Below are 17,643 nucleotides of genomic sequence, written 5' to 3'. Positions count from 1 at the left end.
GTGGCTAACGGCTAATGCTACACTGTTGGAGAGATTTATAAAGAATGAAGTTGTGTTTATGAATTATACCGACTGCAAGTGTTTAAAAATGAAAATAGCGACGGCTCTCTTGTCTCCGTGAATACAGTAAGAAACGATGGTAACTTTAACCACATTTAACAGTACATTAGCAAAATGCTAATGAAACATTTAGAAAGACAATTTACAAATATCACTAAAAATATCATGTTATCATGGATCATGTCAGTAATTATTGCTCCATCTGCCATTTTTTGCTATTGTTCTTGCTTGCTTACCTAGTCTGATGATTCAACTGTGCACATCCAGACGTTAATACTGGCTAACCTTGTGTAATGCCTCGATCATGGGCTGGCATATGCAAATATTGGGGGCGTACACCCCGACTGTTACTTAACAGTCGGTGTTATGTTGAGATTCGCCTGTTCTTCGGAGGTCTTCTAAACAAATGAGATTTATATAAGGAGGAGGAAACAACAGTGTTTGAGACTCACTGTATGTGATTTCCATGTACTGAACTCTTGTTATTTAACTATGCCAAGATAAATTCAATTTTTCATTCTAGGGCACCTTTAAAATGGAGGGGCCATTTTTTGAGGATTTAAAAACAAAAACTTGAATTTGACAAAAGCCCTAAAGGCACAATAAGATATTTTGATTAAAGTAGCCTCGATTTAAGGTTTTATTTTATAGAAACCATGGAAACACCAAATACACTTTAATATATTATGTGTTTTATTAGACAGAAGAGCAACTGTTTGGAAACATTCATCATCTAATCATTGTTATATGTATAGCTCAACACAGTAAGTCTTATTGTTTAAATCTCGCTTTCTAGATTTACCACAAATACTATGTTTTATTGTGCCTAATATGGATCTAGCTTATTGCAGTGTCCAACAAGTACTGTATCTTATAGTAGCCAATATACGCATGACCAGAAGAGGAAGCGGTCGTCTGCGGCATAAAAGTTCCACTGCTCTCGAGTAATGAGTTGTGCTTGCGCTTGTCTCTCATTAGCAATCGCTCCAGCCTACAACGGCTTTCAGCCATACCCTGCTACACACTACAGTAATATTAATAAATCTTTAATAAGTTAGCTCATCCATTAATATGATTTCTGCCCAAGCCCCACCGGGTGTAGATGTGAAGACAACACCCTCCCGTGATTCCGCGAAATCAAATCATCATTTGTTTTGAATAAATTACCTTTAGCGGCAAAAAACTACATATTGTGCCTTTAACACTATTAAAACTATTATTTGGCATTGCTGGGTTTATAATTTTCATGGAAATGTTTCTAAAACAGGATATAACCAGACAGAAAAGTTTGTAAGCAAGTAAGTAATTTTAAAATCACGATAACATGCACATTATTAGCATCTTATGGCTATATTATTGAAACGATGAGTGTTTTAATGATTACGGATTTACTTTCACAAATGTAGGGACAAGAGGAAATATTTTGTTGTGATCAACATTTTGCCACACATGTTGTCAATTGAGCTTATTGAACCTGGAATATTTCATTAATTCATTGATTTCCTATATCTTGTAGTATGAGAACACTGATCTCCAGCATTTCATTTGTCTTAGATCATCTTTGTTAAAGGAATAGTTCACCCAAAAATGAAAGTGTCCAATAATTTATTCACCCTCAAGCCACCCTAGGTGTATATGACTTTCTTCTTTCAGCTGAATACAATCAGAGTTGTAATAAATAATATCCTGGCTCTTCCCAGCTTTATAATGATAGTGAATGGGGCTCAAGATTTTGAAGCTCCAAAAAGCACATCCATCCATCATAAAAGAAATCCGTACGAATCCAGTAAGGAAATAAATTCCTTTTGAAGTGAAACGATGGGTTTTTGTAAGAAAAATATCCATATTTAAAACTTTGATCATTGGCTTCTGGCAACAGTCATATGCACAATCATGAGAGTTGAGTTCTGGTGTAAGGATGACCTCTGACTCGACATATGACGTAGGACGTATGATGTATGGATAGCGTAAGCTTGACTGACAAATGCGGAAGCACAGAGGATAGAGCATAACGAGCATGAATTAGAAGTCTAAAACGAGATTTAAAAAAAAAAAAAAAAAGTTGGAGGGTTTCCATTAGGGGTGTGACGAGACAGGTATCTCACGAGACGAGACGAGACAAGATTTTTACACACTATTTTTAAGAAATCCTCAATGGTGAAATACATGACTATAAAAAAATATTCTGCAGGTGTATTTGAAATGTTTTAACTAAACATCTCGTAATGAATGTCATTTCAGTTCTACTTTCTGAGTATGAATTATCATATGCAGTAAAAGACAACAATACTCAAGCACTGTAAAAGGTTTTGCCACTAACTCAACTGACTGACTTCTCTTCTGTATGATTTCAGTCTCTTCAGGCCTTACTGTACATGATTTATGAGCTTCTACAACCTTTGACCTCCTAACTGAACTCCTTTCCACAAACTGATCATAGAAATAAAAACAGTATAAATAAAAATTTTAACACTTTACAATAAGGTCTCATTTATTAACATTAATGTATTAACCAACATCAACTAACAATGAGCAATATATTTGCTACAGTATTATTAATCTAGTTAATAAATATTCTTTGTTAGTTCATAGTTTACAGTGCATTAACTAATGTTAACAAATGAAACCTTATTGTTTGTGCTTAATAAGATTAAGAGAAAACTGTTATTCATTTTCATGGTAACACTTTACATTAAGTGCAACCATAATCGCACTCTCTCAATATTCAAAGTGCAAATAAGACCAAATTTTTCTTTGATACAGAGCTAGGAGATGGTTACAACTACACTGCCCAGCCTAAAATAGCTTTCGTATTGAGAGATACTTGCATTCATCAGGGAGCCGCTTTCAAAATGCGGGGTATTGAAATCGCGTTTGAATGCGCGCTCGCGTTTACTTTCACTTTCAGCGATCGCGCGTACTCTGTAAATATGGCGCGGCGGCAACCGTTATCCAACTGAATTAAATCTTTTTTATTTAAATGCAAAGCAAAACGACAGTGGAAGCGTAATGTAAACATAGCGGTGGCATATTCTTTCCTAATCATCCGAACACTCTGTCATGGCAACATCACGAGACTACTTTTCGCCTCGACGAGAAATCTCGTCACATTTTAGTCTCGCGAGATCTCGTGACACCCCTAGTTTCCATATAAGATAAGAGGAGCTACGTCATATGTCGGTCAGAGGTCACTCTTCTGATGGAACTCAACTCTCTCATGAAAGCAGGTACGGCAGTTGCCGGAAGACAGTTATTATAGTATATAAAGTTTTAAATATGGATATTTTTTTCTTACAAAAACCAATCACTTTGCTTCAGAAAGCATTTATTAACCAACCGGAGTCTTCACTGGATTACTTTTATGATGGATGGATGCACTTTTTGGAGCTTCAAAAACTCAAAGCTGGGAAGAGCCAAGATATTATTTAATATAACTCTGATTGTGTTCGGCTGAAAGAAGTAAGTCATATACACATAGGATGGCTTGAGGGTGAGTAAATTATGGGGTAATTTTCATTTTTGGGTGAACTATTCCTTTAAGAAATTAAAGCTCTTAAAAAGCATTCCGAGAGGTTTCTGGCCATGATATGCTGCATGCAGAAGTTTAAAATGAATTTCAAACATGTCCAAATAAATTCATGGTTATTTTTTAAAATAAAATGTATAAAGAAGTCTCTCTAGGACTGTAGCTGGTGAAAATGTTTTGTTCGTAGTCAATTGGCTGAAACCACGGAGTCAAGGTTTTACTGGTTAGCAAGCATTTCCTTCATTCAAAACCTTATGTGTATTCAAAAAAAAAATATCATTTTTAAGTAGCATATAAATGGGCAAATAATCCAGTCTTTTAAAGTAGATGGTTCACCTCTGACTGATTTGTTTTTGAAGTGCTCTTAAAAGTGTGACTTTTCCTGATGTCTTTGACTGTGCTCGAGGACTGTGTACGTACTTTTGGTGCCATCAGTCAGACAGCTTTCACTAGGTATTACAGACTCCCTTTCCTGAAACATATGTTTGGTGTGTAAATCTTCCAGCTTTGGGTGTTTCTGGAAGAGCCCAGCACTGATTCATCAGCAGCACAGAGTTGAGATTAAAATTTTGCAGCTAAATTATGTATGGCAGATAGTTGGGAGATGACAAAACTTTCATTATCCTTCAGGCATTGGCTTCTCCTCTCTATTATTTCATTTTAAATTGAAGAAAAATATGTCATCAATGTCGCTACTAAGGAATTCAACTGTTGTTTCTTGTTGTTGCAGGAGTTGTCTAAATAAATGACATATAAATTATGCCCACATTCTATCATGCCAGCATTTTGCTCTTGATAACAGACATGTCATTTTCAAAGTTCTGTATAGTGTGAGCTTTATCATTCCTGTTGAATGAGATGACAGAGAATTCATTTCAGCTTCAGGGACTTTGCATCATTACAATATTCATAGAATCGTTTGTTTTTGTCATGCTATTTATATATTTTTTGTTTTTTATGTTGTAATTATTGGTTGTTTTATGAACAATACTGAAGCAATGTACTGACATACTTTGAGATGCAATGTGCAATTCATATGACATTCTCTGTATTCTCTATTATCACAACTGATAATAGAGAATACAACCCTTCCACATACCCCAACCACATCACTCTCTTTCTATATATATTTTATATACACTCTCTCTCTCTATATATATTAATTATAAATATTTATATTTACAATACTATTCAAAAGTTTGAGGGCAGTAAGATTAAAAACAACAACTTTTAATTCATAAAAGACCCATTAAATTGATTAAAAATGACAGTAAAGACACTTACAGTATTACCAAACATTTTTATTTCTATAAATGCTGTTCTTTTGAACTTTGTATTCAAGAATCTTGTTAAAAAATGTATCATGATTTCCACAATAAATGAATAAATAAAACAAAATAAGAAACTTGTGAGATATCACGATTTTAAATCATTAATGTTTGAAGAGAAATTGTAGTATCATGCTAGGCTGCAATCTGTGTTTTTCTAATTTTTGGAGTTTGACAGTAAAAATCAGAATATGCTTTCATTGTACAGTATAAAAAAGCAGTAAAAACAAGTAAAGACATCTTCAATCCTAAAAAAAAGCTGCTATAGTGATGTTTTCTTATGAGAGTATGTTGCTTTGTTTCATAAAGAAAAGCATTAATCTGTTCAGTTGAGTGCATATCATTGCCACCTTCTTCTGACAATATGACACATCAGATAAACATGCTGGTTTATCACTGTGACTCTTTTGTGTCTTGTCTTGTGGAGTCAAAAACAAACACTTGTCTTCTAAAAGACAAAGCATGTTTCGTTGTCAGATTTTTCAATCTTATGTTTTTTTTTTGTTTTTTTTTGTTTTTTAATACAGAACTTGACATTTTACAGAAGTCTCTTCATAATGATGTTCTTTTGAAAGAGATAAAGAATAAACTATTCACTAAAAAAGTTTAGGCTAAGAGGGAAAAAAACAAACAACAACAACAAAAACACTCCAAGCATGAAATAAAGAGATAAACAGGGAAAATATAAGCCTAAGCACATTTTTATATGACGGAAACAGCAACAGAAAGGGAGTGTGAAAGAATTTATGTGACTGTGTCTATTTTCGGAATGAAATGTTACTTACTGTGCAGTATGTACTGTACACCACACTGCCTACTATTTAAAGGGGACCTATTATGCCCCTTTTCACAAGATGTAATATAAGTCTCTGGTGTCTCCAGAATGTGTCTGTGAAGTTTCAGCTCAAAATATGACACAAATCATTTATTAGTTTGTTAAATTTGCACCTATTTGGGTGTGAGGAAAACATGCTGTTTTTGTGTGTGTCCCTTTAAATGAAAATGAGAGGCTGCTCTTGGCCCCCTTCCAGAAGAGGGCGGAGCTTTAGCATCTCGTGCTTCGGATACACAACAACAACAAAACTGGAGAATCTCACGCAGCCAAAGTGATGATTGTCAGTAATGGTGTTCAGCCTTCCATTGTTCAAACTGGAGTCAGACACTGATGGAGAGACTCAGGAAGAAGTCACAACTTTTAGAATGCAACTTGACTTTCTGAATGGTTAGTGGATAAATTTATGTAGTTGCTGTGGAGTTTATTCATGTCATGATCCCAGCCTGTGTTCCCCTGTCTTGTGTGGGGACTTTTGTGTTATTTCCTGTCTTGTGTCATGTTTTGTAGTCCTTTTTATGAGTTCCTGATTGTTAGGTGTGTCTTGTTTGCCAATCACTCCTTGTGTATAAATACCCCCGTGTTTCTCATGTTCCTTGTCTAGCGTCAAGATTTGTTTTTTTTTCTTACAGTGTGGTGTTTAATTATTGTCCAAAAAAAAAAAAAAAAAAAAAAAGCCTGCCTAAATGAATAATAATTTGAACAAATGATTTAATGACTCACATAGATCACCTCCTACTGGAAATAATGTAACCTGCGGAAAGAGTTGCTGAAAAATCCCCACCAGACTCACTGAAATGTGTAAACTAATACAAAGCAAAACTAATACTAATACTTTTGGGGTTCTTTAGCAGTACTATTGGAACACATCTCGTCCAATCATATACAAGGACCAGGGACCAGTTGCGTAAACTATGCGCCACTATGTTAAGACTGTGTAGAACTAGTTTGACCAACTAGCAGCTAACCAAGGGGTAATCAGTCTTACTTTACCAAGTCAAATTATACCGATCTACCTTTTTAGGGCGTTTACACAACAACGATGTACTAAAAATAGAAAAGTCTTTCCTTGCATTTTTTGCATACAGACGACCCATTGTCAAAATGATCCCTGTTCACATGGATACGTGAAAACGATTAAAAAGGCTGTATTATGCTGCCAGGCCAGTCGTTGACGATGTCACTTTGTAAATAATCTCTACGTGCCTATAGACTTAACACGTAATATGCATGCGCATGACGTCACCGTTTTCACAAATTCATGTTTTTGTAGTATACACGGAGACAATAACGGTATCATTTTCAAAATCTTGCACTTTGAAACCCATTTTCAAAAGTTTGCATTTTCAAGCCCCCAAAACACTGTTTTTGTGTAAAACACATAAAAAGTTTTACGTTTTTAGTTGAAAAGCGTTTCGTGTAAAAGGCCCCTCGGGTAACTGACTTTAAAAAGTTATGAGCAGTTTTGAAATAAAAAAAATAATTAGATGACTAACTTTTAGACTAATCTAAGCTGTTTATGCAACTGGCCACAGTGGCTGTTTGCAGTAGCATAACCTGATTTTGCTGAGTTCAACATGATCCTAGGTCAACATTTTTGTTGATCCTGGAACAACATTCCAGTCTGAAAATGTAGTCTTAACCCTATTCCTAACCCTAAACCTAACCCTACCCATAAGTTATCCCAAAAATCAGAGGGAAATGATAGGAACGCATCAGGAACGCATCAAACTCAGCAAAATCAGGACATGCAGTTGCAGTATAGGTCATAAACCCCACCCTCTCCATGTGATCGAATGGGACGCATAACGCAGATGTATGTTCAAGTGTTTGTTTTTTTTCCCAATAAGTTGGTTTTAATTATTTAGTTGATTCTATAAAAACAGGGTATAATGTCATGATTAACAGCTGTGCTTGCAGTTGAGTCTGTGGGATTGAGGGCGGGACCTTGATACCACGGCTCCATCTCAGGATCACTACTGTGCAGACTCTGAAATACGTAATCAGACTCTGAAATACGTAATCAGCTGTTTCTGGGATATTTTGCTTTCTTTTTTTTTTTTTTTACACTGAAAGGAGACGTGCTGTCCATCTTTTTTTTTTTTTTTTTTTACAGTCTATTTTCCAAACATATGTCCTATTTTTGTGTGCATGTTCTTGCAATATATGTGTGTATGTGTAACCTTTCTGACTACTTCCAGTCAATCTCTGTGGGCATACAAAACACACTGGCCATATTCAAACCCCAGTCACATTGTCAGCTCTGTAGTTCTCCAGCTCTCTGACCTCTCCCCTGGGGTGGGTGCCTCGTGGGACGGCTCGTAAAAGCCTGTGGATAACTCCTCAGGTGCTCCCTGACCTCCCGCATCATTCACAAAGCTGGAAATATCTCCCCAGAGAGACAGACAGGGAGAGAGAGGGTTGACAGGGGATAACAGAGTGAGAGAATGAGGATCAGGGGGAAGGAGAAATGGAATTCATAACGTACCAAACCATGCTCCCCAGAAAGATACAGGGAGAATTAGATGAGACAGAGCTGGTGTGTCTTGCATGTGAACATGTCCTCAAGTTCCCCCCAAGGTTTAGGGAAAAAAAAAAAAAAAAATGCTATTTTTTACTTAAAAATAAATAATACAATTTAATTTTAATTTAATTAAAATAATATGTAATTAATTCCAAAATATTAATAATTATAAAATAATTAATAATAATAAAAAATGTGATTGTGTACATGATTATGTAACCCCAGCATCCTGGCCAAATTAAAACACAAATATAACATAAAAAACATAAATTAGATAAATAATATTGCAAAAAAATGGTTGCCCCAACTAGCCTGAGGATAAAGATTTTTATATCGAGGCTAAGGTGTATGAGTTCTCAGAATGCATTGCATGCATTTATTATGGTTTACATTTTTGCAGGATTTATTTTATTATTTTATTTTATTTGTGTCTTGTGTTGATGTTCAGAGTGTTTAGGGTCTATATGAATTTGTGAAAAATGAATTTATGGAAGTCTTACAGGGATAGTTCACCAAACTATTAAGCTGTTCCAAACCAATATAAATTTCTTTCCTCTCTAGACCACAAAAATAAATTGTTAAAAATATAATCAATCAATCAATCAATCAATCAATCAATCCGTCCATCCATCTTACATCATGCTGCCTTATGAACAATTGATACATACACACACACACACACACACACACACACACACACACACACACACACACACACACACACACACACACACACACACACACACACACAATTATGATTTACCCTTTCTGAAAATGCTTATTTACACATTCAGAGTCCCATATTTCCTGTCTTTGCACTGTGTACAGGCAGGCCAGGTTTTATCTAGGGCAGCAAGTTTTCACCATTTGTCTACATTCTCTTGTTTATACCATTTTCTTCCTTTCAGCTTTAGTTCTAAGTTCAGCTTTACGGTCTCTACTGCATTCCAAGTACTAGATCTGCATTGAAGGGCAGCTTACAACATCGCTTTCTATGCTGTCAGACTGACGGTGCTGGGTGAAGTCTATAGTAGCTCAGACAGATCTTTAAAGAGCCAAGCCTACACAACAGTGGAAAACAACAGAACACTGTTAAATGAAATGGGGCTCTGGATTGTGCGGTTCTCTGGGGCTTTCCCCAGCCCCCCTAATTGACTGGCCAACAGTGAATCAGCGAATGGTGTGAAATATCTGACAAGGACTCAATACCAGCAGCAGTAAGCTGCCATGACATGAGAAAGTCTCAGCTATTCATTGGTAAACAAAAGAACTTTCCTTACAATTTGCTTCAAAGCGACAGAAGAATAACGTGTCTCTCAATGCATTGAATATTATAGGTACAACAGCTCCTCTTTGGAGATCCCCCCCCATGGGTTGAATATTTAAAAATGAATGCCCTCGTCTTAGAGTCTATTAGCATAACTTCCAGCCATACCTTGCTGAACCTGAAAAAAGGAGATCTTGGCCTTCAGACTGGGTAGTGCAACTGATATGTTAATTTAAGATGTTACATCAGGCAGACCTTCACCAGACTTACATCACTGAAGTTTAGATTTTTTTTTTTTTTTCTGTGTTGCATCCTTTTGATGTTGTTTCTTCTTTTCATGGGCCACTTGAAGCTTTTGTGCTTTTTGGAGTGCCATGAAGATCCATCCCAGATAGCAAAATACACTCTGCCCAGTTCTGGTTAGATTTTCGCCTGCTGGAGACTTACCACTCGGCCCGCTTCTGTCTGCAGCGTTCGGGCCGGTGTTACAAAACCCTGGTGTATAAAGCACACGATGAGGAGATATAATCAAAACAAGTCTTTTACTAGTAAATCCAAATGGAGAGATCAGGAACATACAGAAACACACACCAAAGTATACATGAACGATACCGGACAACACATGACTGAAAACACAGGGTTTATATACATGGGATAACAAGGTGGGTGATTAGACACAGCTGGATGTGATGATGAGGTGATCAGTTACCATGGTGAATGACTAGTGGCGGGAAATAGAACAACAAGTCCAAAATGAGTCCAAAACAGAGTGTACATGTAACATATCGCCCCTCCCGGAAAGACACGTCCTCGCGCCGTGGAGAGGGGAAGATGAAGATGGGATGCTGAAGATGGAGTAGGAGGGGGCTCAGGACTCGGCAAAGTGTAGGAGTCCAGGGTGGTGCAGGAGATGGAGTCCAGGGAGGTGTAGATGGTGGTAAAATCCAGTGAGTAGCCTTGAGCAGGGGAGTCCAGGTGATGCTCCAGGCCACAGCCAAGACGGCGACCCACGGCTGCATTGCTGGAGGGAGGAGCCGAGGTGGTGAATCGCTCCAAACAACCTTGGCGAGGCGTGGAAGCAGCGCAGCCGATGTAGATAGATCCTGGTGCAAAGACAGAGAGCCAAAGGAGCGGAGTGATGCCGATGGTCTCAGAGTCCGCGACGGAGTCGCAGCGACGGCCCCCCGAGGCGGCAGCAGGGTACCGGAGGGCTGAGGTGGAGCTGGAATGACTGAGGGCCGAGGCGGAGTCTGAGGGAAGGCGGAGCAAATCGGAGCCGTAGGGGTCGAGGGTCGGAGAAACTTGAATGACCCGTAGGTCTGTGGCTATGTGCTGGTGATGTCTGACCCAGGCGGAGTTGCAGGACCGAGGGAGTCCAGTGGAGCCGAACGCTCGATGGTCACTGCTGTAGATGAGGGTGGAAGGAGCAGCAGCGGAGGAGTCAGGACAATGAGTCGAGGTGTTACGAGATGACCTGAGGCCGGAGGCGGAGCCGCAGGATCCTCATTGCCTGAAGCTGGATCACAGCAGGCCCCAGGTGTAGCCACGCCACTGAGAGGAGGCTGGTGTAGAGCTGAGGGCGTGATGTGAGACAGCAAGGGTTGGGTAGCAGGCAAGGTTGTGGGCTGGAGAACAGGCTGAATAGCAGAGGGACTAGAACAAACAAAGTCATTATCAGGGATTTGGAGAGGAGGTGGGAGAGGGAGGCTGGGTGGGACCAGTTCATCTAAAATAGGGCAGACGGTCTCAGGATTTAGAGGTAGACAATCCTCTCCAAACCCAAATAAACAGTCCTTGGTGCATGCCTGGAACTCACTCTCAGTGGCGGGAGTGTGGACGGGGCTCCATTCCAAACCCTCGTCTTCCTCACTGACTCCCTCTGCGATGGTAGCAGAAACTCACACACCTAGAAACTCACACACCTAGTCAGACACGCTGGGCTCTGTCTCCACGGCGATGCTACGCTCAGTCGTTCCGCTGGTCGCTGGCTCCTGTATCGCGGTGGAGGCGGGCTCTCTGTCTTCGCTGGGGTCGCGCTGACTTTCCATGCCGTCTGAGGGTTCCTGGCCGGGCACTGGAGTGGGAGTGGGAGTGGGACTGGTGTTGTTGTCGCAGAAATCCACGGTCAACAATGATCCACATGACGCCAGTACCCACTCCACGTATTCGGGGAAGCTCCCTCGAGGTCCTTCCCCGGACAGCTGCGCTTTGGTGGCGGTGTTGAGGCCGGCATACAGAAAGTTGCAAAGGCTGCTGTCCGGCAAGGAACAAAAAATCGTCCAAATGTGCCTCGAGGGAGCGGTCCTTCTGCTCAAAGCAGAGCAACAGAAATGCGGGTGTGTACATCATGACGGGAACGAAGAGTGAAACACTGACACGGAAAACAACAAACAAAAAAAACAACACGCTGCAATCTGTCTAACTGTTTTGGTCCGGTATTCTGTTACAAAACCCAGGTGTATAAAGCACACGACGAGTAGATATATTCAAAACAAGTCTTTTACTAGGAAATCCAAATGGAGAGATCAGGAACACACACCAAAGTATAAATGAATGATACCGGACAACACATGACTGGAAACACAGGGCTTATGTACATGGGATAACAAGGTGGGTGATGAGACACAGCTGGATGTGATGATGAGGTGATCAGTTACCATGGTGAATGACTAGTGGCAGGAAATAGAACAACAACAAGTCCAAAATGAGTCCAAAACAGCAAGTGTACATGTAACAGCCGGATGCTTGTGTACTCACTGCCTGATTTTGGGCCGAATCAATTGGGCCAGACGCAGCAGCCGTTACCATGCCGACACTGCCGGAATCAAGCCGGTATCGGGCCGTCGCAAATGCGCACAGCGCGCCAGAAATGGCCCAGCCCCGTTTATATATCTACATACTGTTCATACATTTTTCATTTAAATTTGATACCCAGCCAAAACGTTTACTTACATTTTAATTATATAATACATAAATAACATTACTTAAATCTATACAAACATCACATTATTTTGAAAGCAATTATATGTCCATTTGTAAAAAACTCACTTGATCTGGTTGACATGAAAACATTTTATTTACAAAACAATTACAAAACTATATTACATCAAATAACAGCAGTTGTTATACAATTATTTTAATAAAATATTTACCAAATTTTGAAAAATTATACACCGGTATTTACTTATACACAGACTGTACAATTTAATAAGTATAGACAAACTTAAAAAAATGTTTTCAACACATTGGTAAGTTTTGCTGTTAAACACATTTTGTACTTAGCAAAATAATTAGCTGAATAACTTAGCTGAACTCTGCAGGCAGGTATCTCCAGGAACAGGATAGGGCACCACTGCAGTACTTCATTACATAAAAATACTAACTCAAAAAACAAACAAACAAACAAACAACAATAACAAAAAATAAATAAAATAAACCTTCAGCTGTACAATTGAAGATTTTTTTGAAGATTAGTCTTTTATTTTTAGAACCCTGTGACTGTGTGAACAAGTGCTTCTGAACATGCCAAAACTGAAGATCATCTTCTATCACAACTGCAGTGCTTGAAGGACTTTCGTTGAACACAATGACAAAATCAGTGATGTCTGGCTCTCCCACCTCCTGAAATAAGCATAGAGGGTCCAACTGTAAGTTTCACTCAGTAGACTAAAAGTAGACAGTTACATTTACCGATACCAGCAATTCTGTTAATGCAGTGAATACTTACATTTCAAGTCTTAAAAAAATGTGGGTCCTCCTCACACAGGTACACTGAGGAGCATGGAGGGCTAGAGTGCGTTTCATGTTGACATCATGCACACCCTTCGAAGTCAAGCAAAAATTACCTTGTTAAACAAGCAAGCCAACTTTATTCTATATACAGTGAAGACAGTGATGGAGGTAGTGTTGACAAATTTCAACTCACCTGAAGATCATAAACATTTAAAATGTCACGCAGAGTCTCTGAAATCTTGTTGATGCGTGCCGTTTTCAGTGATATGGTGTAACTTTGCACAAACCTAGAAAACCAAAAACACACAAGTGTATAACCAACAATGGATGTAGAAAAGATAGTCAAGTCTGTGTCCAGTTATCTGAGGAGACATCACACAGCTTGCATTTCAGCTCAACTGAAGTTAACTGAAGTGTTGAAGCTCACTCTTCAGTAAGCATCCAGCTCAGCCTGCAAATAAAGAAAGATTGTAAAGGATAAAGCTACTGCTATTTTATTCACATGAATGTAGTAATATATATATATATATATAAAAAAAAAAAAAAATCACATTTCTCAGATCAGCGTGCTTAACAAAAAGCAGCAACACACTTATAAAATGTAGGACTGCGATGATGGGGGAAAAAAAGGTAGGTAATGTTAACATTGTTGCCCTACATTTTCTTCATTAAGATATCCTTACAAAAGCAAATAAGAAAAAAAAAAAATCTGAAATGTTTTGCTTTACTTACATAAGTTCACTCCAGACACTGAAAGGATTCTTCTGGTAACGTCAGTTAGAGCAATGATGTGACGTGGATGACAGCAGTTTACATCGCTCAGTAAACTTAGAAATAATCATTAAAGTAGCTGCGTTTACTCAGGTTTACATTCAACCTGTAAAGAGAAAATAGTATACAAGTATCTATTAATAAAGGTTACATGGTCTAACTGAATGTGCCAAACTTTACTTGAACTTACCAGCTTTCTCATTGACTCCAACATCTCCTTGCTAGTTCAGTCAGAGAAGTATAATATAATGTCTAATGATGATGAAAATTTTTAAGTTTTGAGTTGATGATTAAAAAGAAACCAGTTGCTTGATCTCTGTCTGGACTCGATTTGTGAAGCAATCCACCCTTTGGTGATACCCTACCTTTCACGATGCCACAATATGAGGAGAGATTTATACTTTTGCAGCAGTTAGAGTTCCATCCATGTTCGATCCGGGTTTCTAAAGACCCTGACATGTAATAATGACTGGCGAAAAATTCATGCATCTAAGGATTAATTTGAGTAGTATTAATGTATGTACTTGCATATACATAAATATTAATACTCAAATTAATTTATTTAATCAGTTATATATTTGCATGTTTAATGCTTTGGCAGTTATTTTGTGAGCTGTATACAATATTTATTGTATTATCCATTCAGAATAGATCAGTAAATCACTGGATCACAAACCATCATTTGAGAAATGCTGATTTTAAAGAAAGTCTGGCATTTTCACCTTTTCAGTTTATTTACATCCCCTTAAAAAGGAATACTTCATTTGATTGACAATATCATCATATCATCGGTAGTATTAGCTTGCCACATTTCGAGCAACATCTGTTGAGTCCTGATGTTGTATAAGCCAGTAAACAACACCGCATCCTCATCCGTCAAGGTACTCCACATTCAGCCATCTATATACAACTATTAAAGTTTCCCATTTTAAACTGTGACATACACATAACATCTCTGGTGGAACCAGTCCATGATTATCAGAGAAAGATGACTTTTGCTTTTAGTGTGAACATTAGCTAGTGAGTTGTTACGCAGGCAGAGACACGCTGTCAATCAAATGCCACGGCCTTTTCACTGCCGGAGAATAAAACAGCGTCTGAGAGGCGCCGCAGATCAATCGCTCTGACAAGTTCGCCCCTTAATGGCTGTACAGATTACAAATGATTGACACTAGCATAACCACACGTCACACTTTAATTATAGGGCTTGAGATGGCATCACATCCACTGAGAGCCATCTGAGAGCATGTTTCAGTGCATTTACTTGTGTGTCTGACATAAGCAAATGTGATACCGGCTGCACACGTCTGCATTAAATGTCTATACCTTATTCTTGATGTAAGAACAGGCGTGGCTATTGTAACTTTTGTGTCGAGGCTTCCGCTCTCATCCTCTTCCAGTTATTTTAGCTTTACAAAAACTGTTGATTGATTTTATAAACTTATTTGTTATCATATTATTTTCATTTATTATCGTGATCAAACATCACTGGTTTGTAGTGCAAGTTATTTGACCATTTACTGCAATTTATTATTTACTGTAGTGGCTATAATGAATAAAAAATGCACACAATCACAGAAAATGGCTTACATCCGCATTGCTACATAAGATAAATACAGTCAAAGAAATTTTGCAGAGGTATCAATTATTTCAGGAAGTTTAGTGATAATTGGTATCTTTAAAGGGTAGGTTCAACCAAAAATTAAAATTATCCCATGATTTACTCACCCTCAAGCCATCCTAGGTGTATATGGTGTATGTCTTCTTTCAGATGAACATATATTTAAAAATATCCTTGCTTTTCCAAGGGGTGGGGGGTGGGGTTTGGGGGCAGATTTTTATAAAAAAATAATCCATACATTTTTAAGCGAATAATGCATTTTTGTTAGAGAAATATCCATATTTAAAACTTTATAAATGCAAATAACTAGCTTCCGGTGGATGACCGTATGCATAGTGTGCAAGTCGACTTTTGCCAAATGAGTAACCCCTTGACGCGATGTATGACACAGGATGTAGGAGTACCGTAAGCTTAGACGCCTCTTGCAGTTCGAACAAATTGGGCTGTGCAACAAATTTAAGCTCCTCTTCTCTAATATCGAAATTCTCTGACATTTTTCTTTAAAAATTATCATTAAAGGCTTCTAATTCGTGACCGGTGTTTTGTTTAGCTCTATCCTCTGCGCGTCCGCTTTCATCATTACGTCATGCGTTGGATCAGAGTTCACTCTTCCATTGCAAATCGATGTTTACGACCATCTGCCGGAAGCTAGTTATTAGTTAATAAAGTTTTAAATATGGATATTTTTCTTACAAAAACCCATCACTTCAGTTCAGAAGGCATTTATTAATCCCCTGGAGCTGTATGTAATACTTTTATGATGGATGGATGCATTTTTTTTGGCTTCAAAAACGTTTTTTTATAAAATTACAAGCTTCACATTAAATATTTCAAATATCGGCCCCATTCACTTCCATTGTAAGTACTTAAAAATGGGTGTGGGGGGTAGTCAATTCCTTTTATGGTTAACATTATTCCTCAAATGCTGTCGTGAACCCAGAATATCCCTTTAATTAGGATAAACTGCATAGTGATGATCAAGACAACAGCAGTCACTGTGCCATACAACATTACTCATAGAGGCAAAGCTGTGCTTGTGTTAACTAATAAGCAACAGATATAAATAATCTTGAGAAGTTGTTGCATCTGTGAAGTTTTCCAGCTTTTTTCTGTGGATGATGCAGATGAAAAAGACAGGTGGATGCGATCGTACGCCTGTTGAATCTCTAAAGAATGCAGCCGCACACCTGCAACTCGATTGCACCCTAAAATAAAACATGTACAGCTAGAATTAAAGTTGGGTCTCTATGAAGTGTTATTGCTTTATGGAAAAAATTGCCTAGGAGACAGATGGAATAACACTTGGGTTGGACTGAGAAAATAGTGTGCTTGTGTTGTGAGCTTAGCAGATGGTGTATTGTGGGTAAAATGCAGCAAAAATGAAAAGTGTTAGAGCATGTAACAGAAACATTGATAAATAAGGGGGGTTTCTTTAGCGATTTTAAATCAATGCAGGCTCTTCGGGTGTAATGTCTATTTGGAGTGTGTTGTTAAATTGCATGGCAAGTTTGCTATTTATTTTGTGTCTGGTTTCCTCTTTAATTTTCCTTAAATGTGTTTATGGTTGCTCAGATTCAGGATTGCGTATGTTACAGCATGAGGCTAATGCAACACTTAAGATTTTATGACGTAATAATTATGTGTAATTTAGGGTGACATGATTAGGGCTTTAAAATGGTGAATTATATTTCATTAAGAAAAATATCAATGCATTATTCCCATATTTATATCTACTGCAATGGGGCTTATTATTAAAAGAAGATGTTTCTTGCCTTTGCTAGATACATTTCTGCTTTCGGAGAGTATTTAGAATTCTGGGGCCGTATTCACAAAACATATTAAGGCTAAAAGTAGCGCCTAACTTGCCAATTTAGGAGAAACTCTTAAAAATAATGGGCGTGTCAGTCCTAATTTTAGGAGTCCTAAATTTTTGCTCTAAGAGTATTTCACAAAGCATTTTAGCGCTAAAACTAGCTCCTAAG

At 38.1% G+C, this 17,643-nt stretch overlaps 1 protein-coding gene and 1 long non-coding RNA gene across 5 annotated transcripts in view; one reads left to right on the top strand and one right to left on the bottom strand.

Moving 5' to 3' along the window:
- Positions 1-17,643, top strand: part of sorcs3 (sortilin related VPS10 domain containing receptor 3) — a 287,643-nt gene that overhangs the window by 154,743 nt on the left and 115,257 nt on the right. The gene's annotated exons all lie outside the window — the stretch shown is intronic.
- Positions 10,412-16,404, bottom strand: LOC125271959. Its single transcript, XR_007185741.1, has 3 exons — positions 13,463-16,404; positions 13,265-13,359; positions 10,412-13,158 (listed from the first exon to the last, which is right to left on the bottom strand). It is a non-coding gene; the product is annotated as an uncharacterized LOC125271959 (long non-coding RNA).

Source organism: Megalobrama amblycephala, linkage group LG7 (genome assembly GCF_018812025.1).
Source record: "Megalobrama amblycephala isolate DHTTF-2021 linkage group LG7, ASM1881202v1, whole genome shotgun sequence".
Classification (NCBI taxonomy): domain Eukaryota; kingdom Metazoa; phylum Chordata; class Actinopteri; order Cypriniformes; family Xenocyprididae; genus Megalobrama; species Megalobrama amblycephala.
The sequence above is the reverse complement of the archived record's forward strand: the minus strand, read 5'-3'. Positions and strand labels throughout refer to the sequence as shown.